This window comes from Nicotiana tabacum, chromosome 1, assembly GCF_000715075.1.
Source record: "Nicotiana tabacum cultivar K326 chromosome 1, ASM71507v2, whole genome shotgun sequence".
NCBI lineage: Eukaryota > Viridiplantae > Streptophyta > Magnoliopsida > Solanales > Solanaceae > Nicotiana > Nicotiana tabacum.
In genome coordinates, this window is record NC_134080.1 from 85880483 (window position 1) to 85892599 (window position 12117).

The following is a 12117-nucleotide window of genomic DNA, read 5'->3' on the forward strand; positions in this document are numbered from 1 at the left end:
AAGAGCGATATTTATAAATATAAACATGAATATGAACAATATTTGCGCTATTTATTTACTCATATAGATTGTCGCATTGCTATTACTACTGATATTGGTAGAAGTGGTAATGACTGTGATTATCTAACTGTTACAAGTCATTGGATAGATGAGGAGTGGATAATGCAAAAGCGCATTATTGCTTATAGAATAATTAATTCACGCCACACAGGTAAGTTTATTGCTAACACAGTTGCAGATATTTGTAGATATTTTTGCATTAGAGATAAAATTATGTCGGTTTCAATGGATAATGCTTCTAGTAACACTAATGCTATAGGCTTGCTTACAACTACACTAAATCCTGCATTTAGTAATATTTTTCATGTTAGATGTATTTGTCATATTTACCATTTAATCGTCGGTGTTGGTATGAAAGTTTTAAATGTAGAAATTGAAAAGGTTAAAATGACTCTTAATTGGCCTTTTTATTCAAACCGTAGAAGTAGACTTAGAGACTATTTTAAAAAATGTGATGAATTTGGCCTTAGAGAAAGAAAGGTTCCTAAACCTTGTCCGACTAGATGGAATTACATGTATGAAAGTTTAGTTGTTGCATATGAATATAGAAACCCAATAAGCGCAACGTATAATGCTCGTGTAGGTGATGGTGATGATGATGATGATGATGATGATGAGCACCTTACAAATCAAGATTGGAGTAATGTTAAAATGCTTGTAGACTTTTTAGAACAATTTTATATTGCTACAAATGAATTAACTGGCCAATATTATCCTACTATTTCTAACTGTTTAGTTTATATTGCAGCACTTGTAGATTTATTTACTCAAAATTTTCAGAGGGTGGAGTAATTTATGAAGAAACTATTAATTCTATGAAAGCTAAGTTTAAAAAATATTTTTTCCCTATCCCCCCTATTTTTAGTGTTGCTGCATTGTTAAATCCTACAATGAAATTAGGAGGTCCTCACTTTTGGTATTCAAAAATTTATAACGCTTTATCACTTTCAGCTGAGGAATTTGCTACACTTGGAGATGCAAAAGCCTCAATTAAAATAAATGCTCAAACTATTTATAATGCTTATCAACTTGTCTTAGATCAGGCTAGACCAAATGTTCCAACTCTTACTTCGTCTAGTTCGCAAGAATCTAAAAGAACTGTGGGCCTAAAAGCCCTTAGTTCTTGGACGGAGTTCAGGGGTTCTCAAGGTGATAATTTTGGTGATAGTTCACAACTAAATGAGCTTCAAGTTTATTTATCGCAGGGACTTGAATCAGAGAATCCCGATGGCTCCTTCGATGTTTTGGAATGGTGGAAGGACAAACAAAAACACTAACCGATTCTTTCAAGGATGGCTCGAGATATTTTAGGTGTTCAAGCTTCAACAGTGGCATCGGAGAGCGCATTCAGTCAAGCAAGGCTTCAAATCGGTGATCATAGAGCGTCTATGAGGGAGAGCTTGGAAAAATCAGTACTCTTCAGAGATTGGATCCGTTCGGAAAGAAGAAATTTTGGACTTACAGAATCACAACCGGAGATAGATGAAGCTTATGAAGAAATGCTAGCGGAACTTGCGCAGGATGCTGCTTCGCCCGGAAGCGGTGATGAACAAGCTTCTTTTCCACCACCACCAACGGAAATTTCTCCGGACCTTCAAGGATTTATGAGATTTGTTAGAGATAATACATAGACTAACATGTAACTTGTATTTTGGCACATCTTCCTTAGTTTTTTTTCCTTTTAATGGTAGTATTAGTACCTTGTTGTGCTCATTCCATTAGGGGGAGGAAGACTAAGAAATATATTGTCATTCTTTGTTAATGTCGTAATAGTAAAATATATAAGACATTCCCTTGAATATTTCTTTGCAATTTATTTTGTGTTTAAATTTGATATAGTATATATATATAGTTTACAAGAAAGTGCCTTACATAAAAATACACATATATATAAGGCACTATATATATCTCTAATACATATAAACTATATATATATATATATATATATATATATATATATATATATATATCTAATACATATAAACTATATATATATATATATACATACATATATATAAGGTAATATATATTACATAAGGCAATATATAATTATATATACACATAATACACCCTTATATATACATACTATATATACTATATATATTTATATAGCTATATATAAGCAATTTATACTAGTATATACATATATAGTTTACAAGAAAGTGCCTTACATAAAAAAAAATTAAAAAAATAGCCTATATATATGTGTGTGTGTGTATATATATATATATATATACATACACATATGTATATAAGGCACTATATATATCTCTAATACATATAAACTATATATATATATATATATATATATATATATATATATATATATATATATATATATATATAAGGCAATATATATTACATAAGGCAATATATAATTATATATATACATAATACACCCTTATATATACATACTATACATACTATATATACTATATATATTTATATAGCTATATATAAGCAATTTATACTAATATATACATATATAGTTTACACATAATACTAGTATATACATATATAGTTTACAAGAAAGTGCCTTAGATAAAAAAATTTAAAAAAAATAGCCCGAAACGGAAAAAGCCCGTTAGACCCAGCCCATTTAGCCCGGGACCATGTGTGCTTAGGACCTTCGTGGGCCGGTTCCACACATTGGACCGTTTGGCCCGGGACCGCCTCAGCCCGGCCCGTCTCAAGCCCAGGCCTGTTTGGCCCGGTCCCGAACCACAATACAGCATTACTACCAGTTTGAGTGTATATTTTAGAAGGAGCAGTTTTCAGAATGTTTAAGCAATGTGAAAAGATCAATTGAGAATGACTAATCGGGTCTAAAAATTACTAAATATATATTGTTATATTTTGTCCCCTCAACCTTATATTCTATAAATATCTCTACTATTAATTAGAGGTAACATTCTGAGTAATTTAAGGCTGCAAAAAGAAACAACCTCGGGCAAAAACATACAAATGAAATGTTAGTCAGCAGAAAGTGAATCCAAAGTAGATGGAATAAGTCAAAATAAACAAGCAATTTCAATATCCTATTCTTCGGAAGGACAAATCTCAGAGTCCCGCTATTCAAGAAATGAGAGGAGATTGGTGTTGAGTTTGGTTCGGCAGCGGCGTTGAGTCTCTCCTGAGACATAAATACATATTTGCAGGTGTGTATGACATGCAAAGAAAAAGGGAAGTAAAAGAATTAGCGGAACAGCTTGTAGCATGAAATAGAAATTTACATATCAAACTACTAGAAAAAATAGCTAAGTAGCTTCAGTTCATTTACACATATTTGCAGTCAACATACATAAATACATTCTAAACTAACTTTCAATTTTAAGGCTTCAGAGCAACTAAAATACATACTACTATTAATAAATTATTTCATCCTACAAAAGATTCTTTGCCAGACTCATTAACTTCACAAAGACATAGTCCCTTTAAAACCCGTCTTATTAAATTTCTTAGTGCAAATTTGACATACTGAACAGAATTTTATATGCCTTTTATTAACACCTAACTGACTACATGGACAGCAATGAGGTGCATATATATCCAGGTTCTCATGCTTTTTACATCATAAAGATCACTCGAACTATTCAGGCCTAACATGATAGAATTGCATGCTCAATATTTCCTTTGATAGTGTTATAGATCCTATAGGCATGACATGTTCATTCAACCTTAAAGTCATTATTCCGATCATTCAAAGTAAAAGTAATCAGATTAATGTCCTAAGATTAAGCATTTTTAATAACCTTCAGGTCTAAGTTAGTGAGGGTTTTCCCCGTTCCTATTTAGCATAAACTGAGAGGTCTAAGAAACATATTCTATTGAACTGATTTCCAAAGTTTAAGGAAATATGAGGGTTTTCCCCGTTCCTATAGCAACTAAATTACAAGTCTTCTATAAGGAAATATGAACAGATGATATTTTTAATCCATGGCGGTACCTAAATCAGAATCTAATGTATACAGATTAAGCCATGACTTCTAACCAACGCAACAAGTACAAAAAAACGAACTTGAGTCAATGGACTACAAAATAAGGATACATACTGCCATGGTATCTAAATGAAAAGAAATGAAACTAACACATTTGGAAGCGAGGATTACAACTAAATAATACTTGAATCGAAAGTAAAAAGAGGAGGTTGCTGACCTTCAGGGCAGTGAACCGGGGCTAAGGTCTCAAGTCTGACAGGCTCCGACCTCGACCTCGCTGTCTCGAACTAACTTTAAACAGCGGTATAAAATAAATTGCCTCCGTTCAAGATTGGAAATCAACAAAAGCAGAGAAGAAAAGAAGAGCAAACTAAAGCTTTGCTTTATTTTCTGAAAATCAGTGAGCAGGGGAAAGAGGCGGTTGAAACTCTTTGTTTAAAAAGAGAGGCAGCGGCTTCCAACAAAGTTTAGGGTTAGGAGGCGGCTCACAACCATCCGTTTTTGGGGTAAAAGTAGGGTGTCAATGGTTCGGTTCGGTTGGTTATTTTATAAAATTTGTATCATACCAATTTTTCGATTATTCTATTATGTATAATCAAAATTAGACTTTTCGAAACCGTCCCAATCATGTCGGTTTCTCTTCGGTATCGGTACGGTTCGGTTAATTTTCGGTATTTTTTAAATATCATGTAAAATTCACCAGTAGAAGTAGAATTGCAATAACATACGTTCTTTTATAGGATTTAGCAAAACTCTCTAGACATTTTTACTGTTTAACGGGTGATGAATTTAAAAAAAAAAAGATGGCTAGAGTATAGATCCATCAACTATTCTACAACAACGTAAAAGAAATCAAACAAAGGCAAATAAAATATTAATCACACGAGTTGAAAGATATATCAAGTTGGGACTCAAGAATAAATTCTATAGAAGATTAAATATTTAAAAAGATAAATCTAAATTATATGAAAGGAAACATATTCAATACATTGTAGTTTGCTACTCATAATCGCTAGAATACTTTGTGTCTTGCTAATAAAGATACTTGAAATAACTTAGTTTAAGTGGAAGTAGCATAATAGGTTTTAGGAATTAGTATTTTGAGTTTAATTACTTGTTGGCTTGTAATAGTTTTCATAATTCCAAGGCTCAAAGAAAATTTAATGCATTATTATTTTTAAACTTACTAAATAAATATATTTTCTACATATAAAATTTATTCGGTATGGTTCGGTATTTTTTGGTTTATTTTTATAAAATAAAAAATCTACCCTAATTATCAGTGCGGTTATAGATTTATATAAAAATCTACGGTTTCTTAAAAAAAAAATCTAAAAATCGGTTCGGTGCGGTACGGTTCGATCGGTTTAATCAGTTTTCGAATATCCATTGACACCCTTAGGTAAAATGGGTAGCTCAGAGCTTGTCCCTAATGGCTGCAATGGCTTGGTATTTATAGGCAGATTCTAGGGTTTTTTTTGGTGGGGTTTTTACCCCTAGCATTTGAAATTTGAATTTGAGGGTCATGGGTAGAGCCTGTAAGGAGCCGTTTGAAAATCAAACCAAAGCTTTGAGAAATCAGTCCTTCAAACTGAGAATCAAAATATTAGAAGTCTTTTGGCTTCATATGTTGACTGGCCCGTTGAAGAAGAGAGAGATGAGCGTTTGAGAGACTTGCACAAAATTGGGGTGGACAACCTCTGTTCTTGGCTGAGCATCCATGGATTTTGTATGAAGATGGCAAGAGGAAAGAGATAGGTGGGTAAGAGGCGTTGGATTTGAGGAAAAATTCATTAACAATTAAATAGGATTTTTGGAATCCAAAAGTGAGATATTTCTGGTGGAAGAATCTAGAAAAGAATCAAGACAGGCTAATATCTTGGGCTTAATTAAGGAATTACTTGGCCTGGACTATTGTTTGGGTTGGTAGGCATTTGCATTTATACTCGCTTTTTGTGTCACGTTTTAACTTGTGCTCGTTTTGCAAAAAAAATTGCAAGCGTACCCGCTTTTTCGCATAACTTCAGCATACGGGGCTGAAGTAGCAAAGACAATCACGCAAAATTTCAGCATTCTAGTAGCCGAACCTGAAGTTCAGCTCTAGAGCTGATGTTTTTGTTTTGTATGTGGCGAACTTCAACTCTAGAGCTGAAGTTTTTGTTTTTGTAACTGGCGAACTTCAGCTCTAGAGCTGAAATTTTTGTTTTGTAACTCGCGAACTTCAGCTCTAGAGCTGAAGTTTTTATTTTGTAACTCACGAACTTCAGCTCTAGAGCTGAAGTTTTTGTTTTGTAACTTTGCGAACTTCAGCTCTAGAGCTGAAGTTTTTGTTTTTGTAAGTGGCGAACTTCAGCTCTAGAGCTGAAATTTTTTTTTGTAATTGGCGAACTTCAGCTCTAGAGCTGAAGTTTTTGTTTTGTAACTCGCGCTCTAGAGCTGAAGTTTTTGTTTTTGTAACTGGTGAACTTCAGCTCTAGAGCAAAGACTGGGTTAAAATCTCATCCTCTCTTCTACTAGAATTAGTCGTAATTTTAAGTAGGCAACTTAATTAACAACATACTTTAGGAAAAGAACAGCATTGGTGTCGAATATTCTTGGAGAGGCAACGTTCTCGGAAGGCAGTATATACTTTATTACGAATTAAAAACAAAACATAAATATGCACTTCACATAATAATGTAATTACTCAAAAATAATCCGATAGTCTTTTGTTTTTGTTTTCACATAAGAATAACTGGGCTCCCTACTTTTCAATTTTATAGCCATATTTATGGCAATCATCCCATGAATTGAAGTTCCATAGCAGCACCAACAGCAGAAGAAGAAAGAAGAAGAAGAAGAAGAAGAAGAAGAAGAAGAAGAAGAAGAAGAAGAAGAAAAGAAGAAGAAGAAGAAGAAGAAGATGAAGGAGGAGGAAAAATGGGGCTGAAGTTGTTTAAAAAGTGGGTACAAATTAAAAGTTTAAAAAAATGGGTATAGCTTAAATGGGGGAGACCAAATAGGGCGCCCCGTGCAATTTTTACAGTTAGTAGAGAATTATTGGGCACTAAATAAGCTTAATTTCCTTTCTTCTTTCCAAATTTTTTGGGCTTCTAATAATCTACAATAATAATATTAATGTTAAAATGATCAAGTAACTAACTTATTTATTATACTTAATTCCAATTACTAAAATTTAAATAAAATACTAATCATAAGATGCCGCAAAATTTATTAAACATAATTTCATAATATTTAGAAGTTATTGCAAAAATGTTCTCGCTTAGAATTATTAATAAAAATAAAAATAATAGCAATAGAATTATTAATAAAATAATAATAATAATAATAATAATAATAATAATAATAGTAATAACATTAATAATACTAGTAATAGTGATATTAAGTAATAAATAGAAAAAATTAGGTCTAGTTTGTGCTAAAATGGTAAAATATTTATTCTTACATTATTAGTAATATTATAAGCTTAAAGAAATAGTTTGGAAGAAAGGAGGTACAAAATTGATGCCACTAATAATAATAATAAAGAAGGAGAAAAAATATTTTTTATAATTAAATAGAAAAGGAAAAAGTGAAATCGTCTTTACCAATAAAATTCATTTTGTTATAAAATAAAGACTATAAAGTAAAGACAAGTATAGAGAGAAACTGATATATTATTCGAATTCAAACTGATGTACATAATGAACTGAAATCTCTTCTATTTATAGAAGAAAGGAAGCTGTTGTGTAAGCTGCTACTATACCAGATATGGATAATCTTCTACTGAGAGCAATGTTTATCCATAACGGAGTACTGAAAGGATAAGCTTATTATACCCGATATGGATAATCTTCTACCGGGGGTAATGTTTATCCATAACTGGGTACTGAAAGGATAAGCTTATTATACCCGGTATGGATAATCTTCTACCGGGGGTAATATTTATCCATAACTGGGTACTGAAAAGATAAGCTTATTATACCCGGTATGGATAATCTTCTACCTGGGGTAATGCTTATCCATAACTGGGTACTGAAAGGATAAGCTTATTATACCCGGTATGGATAATCTTCTAGCGGGGGTAATGTTTATCCATAACCGGGTATCGAAGTGATAAGCTTCTTCAGGAAGCTTATTTCCAATAGAGTACTTAAATAGATAAACATATTTACAGTGGAGTCCCATATGGATAAGCTTCTTCAGGAAGCTTATTTACAACGGAGTACTAAATGAACATCCATAATATAATATATTTATAACACTCCCCCTTGGATGTTTATTAAAAGATAATGTGCCTCATTAAAACCTTACTAGGAAAAACCACGTGGGAAAAAATCCTAGTGAAGGAAAAAGAGTACACATATTTAGTAATACGCATTGCTGGCTGCCTCATTAAAAACCTTATAAGGAAAACCCTGTGGGAAAAACCTTAGTAAGGGAAAAAGAGTACAATGCGCATTTTACTCCCCCTGAAGAAAACCTTATTTCAAATATTTGAGTCTCCGCATTCCAATCTTGTATACCATATTCTCAAAAATTGATGTTGGTAAAGAAAATCTGTTGGATTGTCACTTGAACTAATATGATGCACATCAATGTCACAATTTTCCTAAAGATCATGTATGTAGAATAATTTTGGTAAAATGTTCTTCGTTCTATCTCCTTTTATAAATCCTCCCTTTAATAGTGCTATGCATGAAACATTGTCTCCGTATAATATTGTGGGTCTTTTATCACATTCCAACCCACATGTTTCTCGAATGAATCACTAATCTCAATCATATGCACTCCCTGCTTGCCGGTTTGAAATCGAGCTTTATGGGTATCGGATAAATAACCTGCATCTGTATTACCAATACGATCTGCACCATTTTTGTTAGCATTAGCAAGATAAATAAGTGCACCATCTACACCGAGATAGAGTATTTCAGGGCCAAGGAGCTCCTCATCCTCTTCTAGAGGTTGGAACGAATCCTTATTCACTTCAAGTGATTGAATATTCATTGGTGTACTTAATGGGTACACTTTGTCCATGTAAAAGTATTTTTAAGACCCTCTTGGAGCTCTTCCGGAGTTCCAATAAGATTTATGTAACCAACATAAACAGCAAGTGTAACAAATTTTGATAACATTTTCTTTATAAAAATACATGGACAAATAACATAATTTATGTAACTTTCTTTCAGCAAATATTTACTGAGGCGATTATAGAACACGCGCACAGATTGCTTTAAACCGTACAAAGATCTTTATAATTTGATCGCGTACATTTCTCAAGACTTTGAATTATATGCTTCGGGCATTTTCAATCCTTCAAGGATCTTCATATAGATTTAGCCAAATAAGTCATATAGGTTAAGACTTGTATCTAAATGGTATGACATCTTCAAGTGTCTGGACTGCTAGTCCGATCCTCACAATCTTTTACAATATTGTGCACTATATTGTATTAAATATATCGTCGACGATCATTTTGTGTTAGTTCCGAAGCGACATAACTTGTGGAGATCTCATCACTTTCTTTATTTTCAGGTACCTGAACTTTTTCGGGAGTTTCATGAAATGTTATGTCGTGGGCTCTTCTAGGGCTTATTTCCTCCTCATTATGATCATTAGCTCCTACTATTTTTCAAGGATTATTACCTTTCGAATCGATTGGTTTACCACGCTTCATTCCCTACAGTAAACTCTATCCTTCAGGGACTTTAATTTTAATAGGAGCATTTGCAGCTGAAATATGATATTTAATTTTGGATCAGCAAATGCTTTTGGCATTCGACTTGAATTATCTTCTAAGTGAGTATCATGATAATTCGATTCATATACCATATTTTTCAACCGTTTATTCCATCCCCCAAATGTTAGAAAAACTAACATATATCCCCAATCATCTTTGGGAAACATATCTTTGTGTATTATGGTAGAGAAATTAATCATATACCACACAACAAAAGATAGTAAAAATATTTGGTTTCTGATCCTAAACCAATTGTGAAGGGAGGACTTATAATATATTGTTGATCTGATGCATACACGTGCTGCTATATGCAATTTAGAAAATTTTAGACCAACACATGAAGCTTTGTTCTCATAAGCAATGGTTTAGCCATTAATAGGAGGTATTCAATGCTAAACCAGCTTGGATATAAACCAGCATTATCAAGATGAACTGTCTTGATTTCATAATCTGAAAATTATGCTCTTAATCGAGAAAAGCAATTCCAAATGCCAAACTGCAGGTTGACAATAATTACACATGTAACCATCTCATATATGCACCTATAAGTGGTTCACATGATAGGTGAACGAGCCCATATTCACCTTTTATATATTTCAGAATCAGGGGTCTTAGTCCCAACTTTAGCTGTTATAATCAATTCATTATGAGAACAAGCAACACATGAGAATTCCTGAAGAATCTTCTAGTTCTTTAGTATATGCTTATCTGAATTCTCAAATAGCTCAATTAAAGATGGAAAATGAAAACTTCAAGTTTATCATGTCATGTGCTATCTCTTAGTAAACTTCTGGTTTACTGTGGCATAAACTTTTGCTTTAGTAAACTTCTGGTTTACTGTAATACATGATATAATACAAATTAAAGAATAAGGCGGGTAACTTCTCACATACATATTATTTTACCCCCTATGATTGTGGAAACATGAAGATTATCAATCTTCCAATCATTTGTAGTCTCAATATGATAGCCATTTGTATTAGTAAACTTCAGGTTTACTACAACATATGTTTTGACCATAATCATATAATATGAATGACATATTTGTATATAAGCTCTTCGAGAGCCTTCATTTATTATCCACAATCTAATATTTATCTGGCACTACTGGTGTCATGTATTCTTTAGGCAAACATTTAGCTCTTCAGGAGTTGTTGATACATTTTGTACTATCAAATATTACTCAGACACTGCTGGTGTCAAGAGAGAAAATCACAATCAAATAAACAATGTAAAACAATTTTTTAAGCACATGAAAACTCCTCTTCATAATATTTTTCTACTTCAGGAGGCAATTTCAATTGTGTTACTTCTTCAGGAGCAAATTTAAAATACGAAATATTGAGTATATATTTTCTCAATTATATTAACTCTTCTGGAGGTGAATTGTAATGTATTCACATCAAGAGCGCGTTCATATTTACCCGACTTATTAGTATTGTCACATTCACTTTAGGGAATGGATTAATATTATCAAAAGTTCTCATCCTTCAGGAAATCGAACATAATTATCTGAATGCGCATTAATCACATCAAATTGTGATGCCTCAACTTCTTTTAAAATATTTACTACTTCAGGAGCAAATCGAGGCGTGCATTTAATATAGAGAATATTTATGTAGCTTATCTTCAATTGTAACCATAGAAAGCCTAAATTATCACTTCTGGTGATCATAGGCATATACCACTTCTGGTAGTTAATAAAATATAATTACAATGAGATATACGAAATATAACCACTTCTTGTGGTTGTATATTTCTTGCAAACTCTGCTAGAGTTTAAGTTGATCTAATAATGTTATCCATATTCTTCAAAATGACATAAACAAGATATATTATAGTGATCATAATTTTTCTTTATGTACAACAATTATATAACCATACTATCTATTACAAATAACAAAAATTAAAATATTTACATTTCTACAGATTCACCACCGATTACATGACTTGTTTCTCCTTCTGGGAGTGCAAGGTAATCAGTTACATCCAAATGCATGAAGTCTAAATTATATTCAAAAATAAAATTTGCTTCAACATTTTTCTCTGTCTTCTTTAGGGAGGCTTGATAAAGCTCAACCAGGTGCTTTGGCGTACGACAGGTACGTGACCAGTGCCCTTTTTCTCCACATCTATAGCATGCATTTTCTGCATTTGGTGCTTGCACCGCTTCATGCTTTTGTTCCTTCCTTTTCCACTGCTGGTGGTGAGGAGTGTTCTTTGGTGCATTATTATTACCATGATTAAAGTTTCTTTCCCGATCACGACCATGACCACGACTGGGGCCACGACCTTTTTCACTTTTAGCCTGGTGGAAGTTCGTCTCATTCACTTCAGGGAATGGATAAGAACCAGTAGGTCGACTTTCATAATTTTTCATTAATAGCCCATTATGTTGCT

General features: G+C 32.8%; 1 long non-coding RNA gene across 1 annotated transcript; it reads right to left on the bottom strand.

The window, feature by feature from the left end:
• Window positions 1-2869: 2869 nt before the first annotated feature.
• Window positions 2870-5806, bottom strand: LOC142180332 (uncharacterized). Its single transcript, XR_012708821.1, has 2 exons — window positions 4216-5806; window positions 2870-3193 (listed from the first exon to the last, which is right to left on the bottom strand). It is a non-coding gene; the product is annotated as an uncharacterized LOC142180332 (long non-coding RNA).
• Window positions 5807-12117: the final 6311 nt, after the last annotated feature.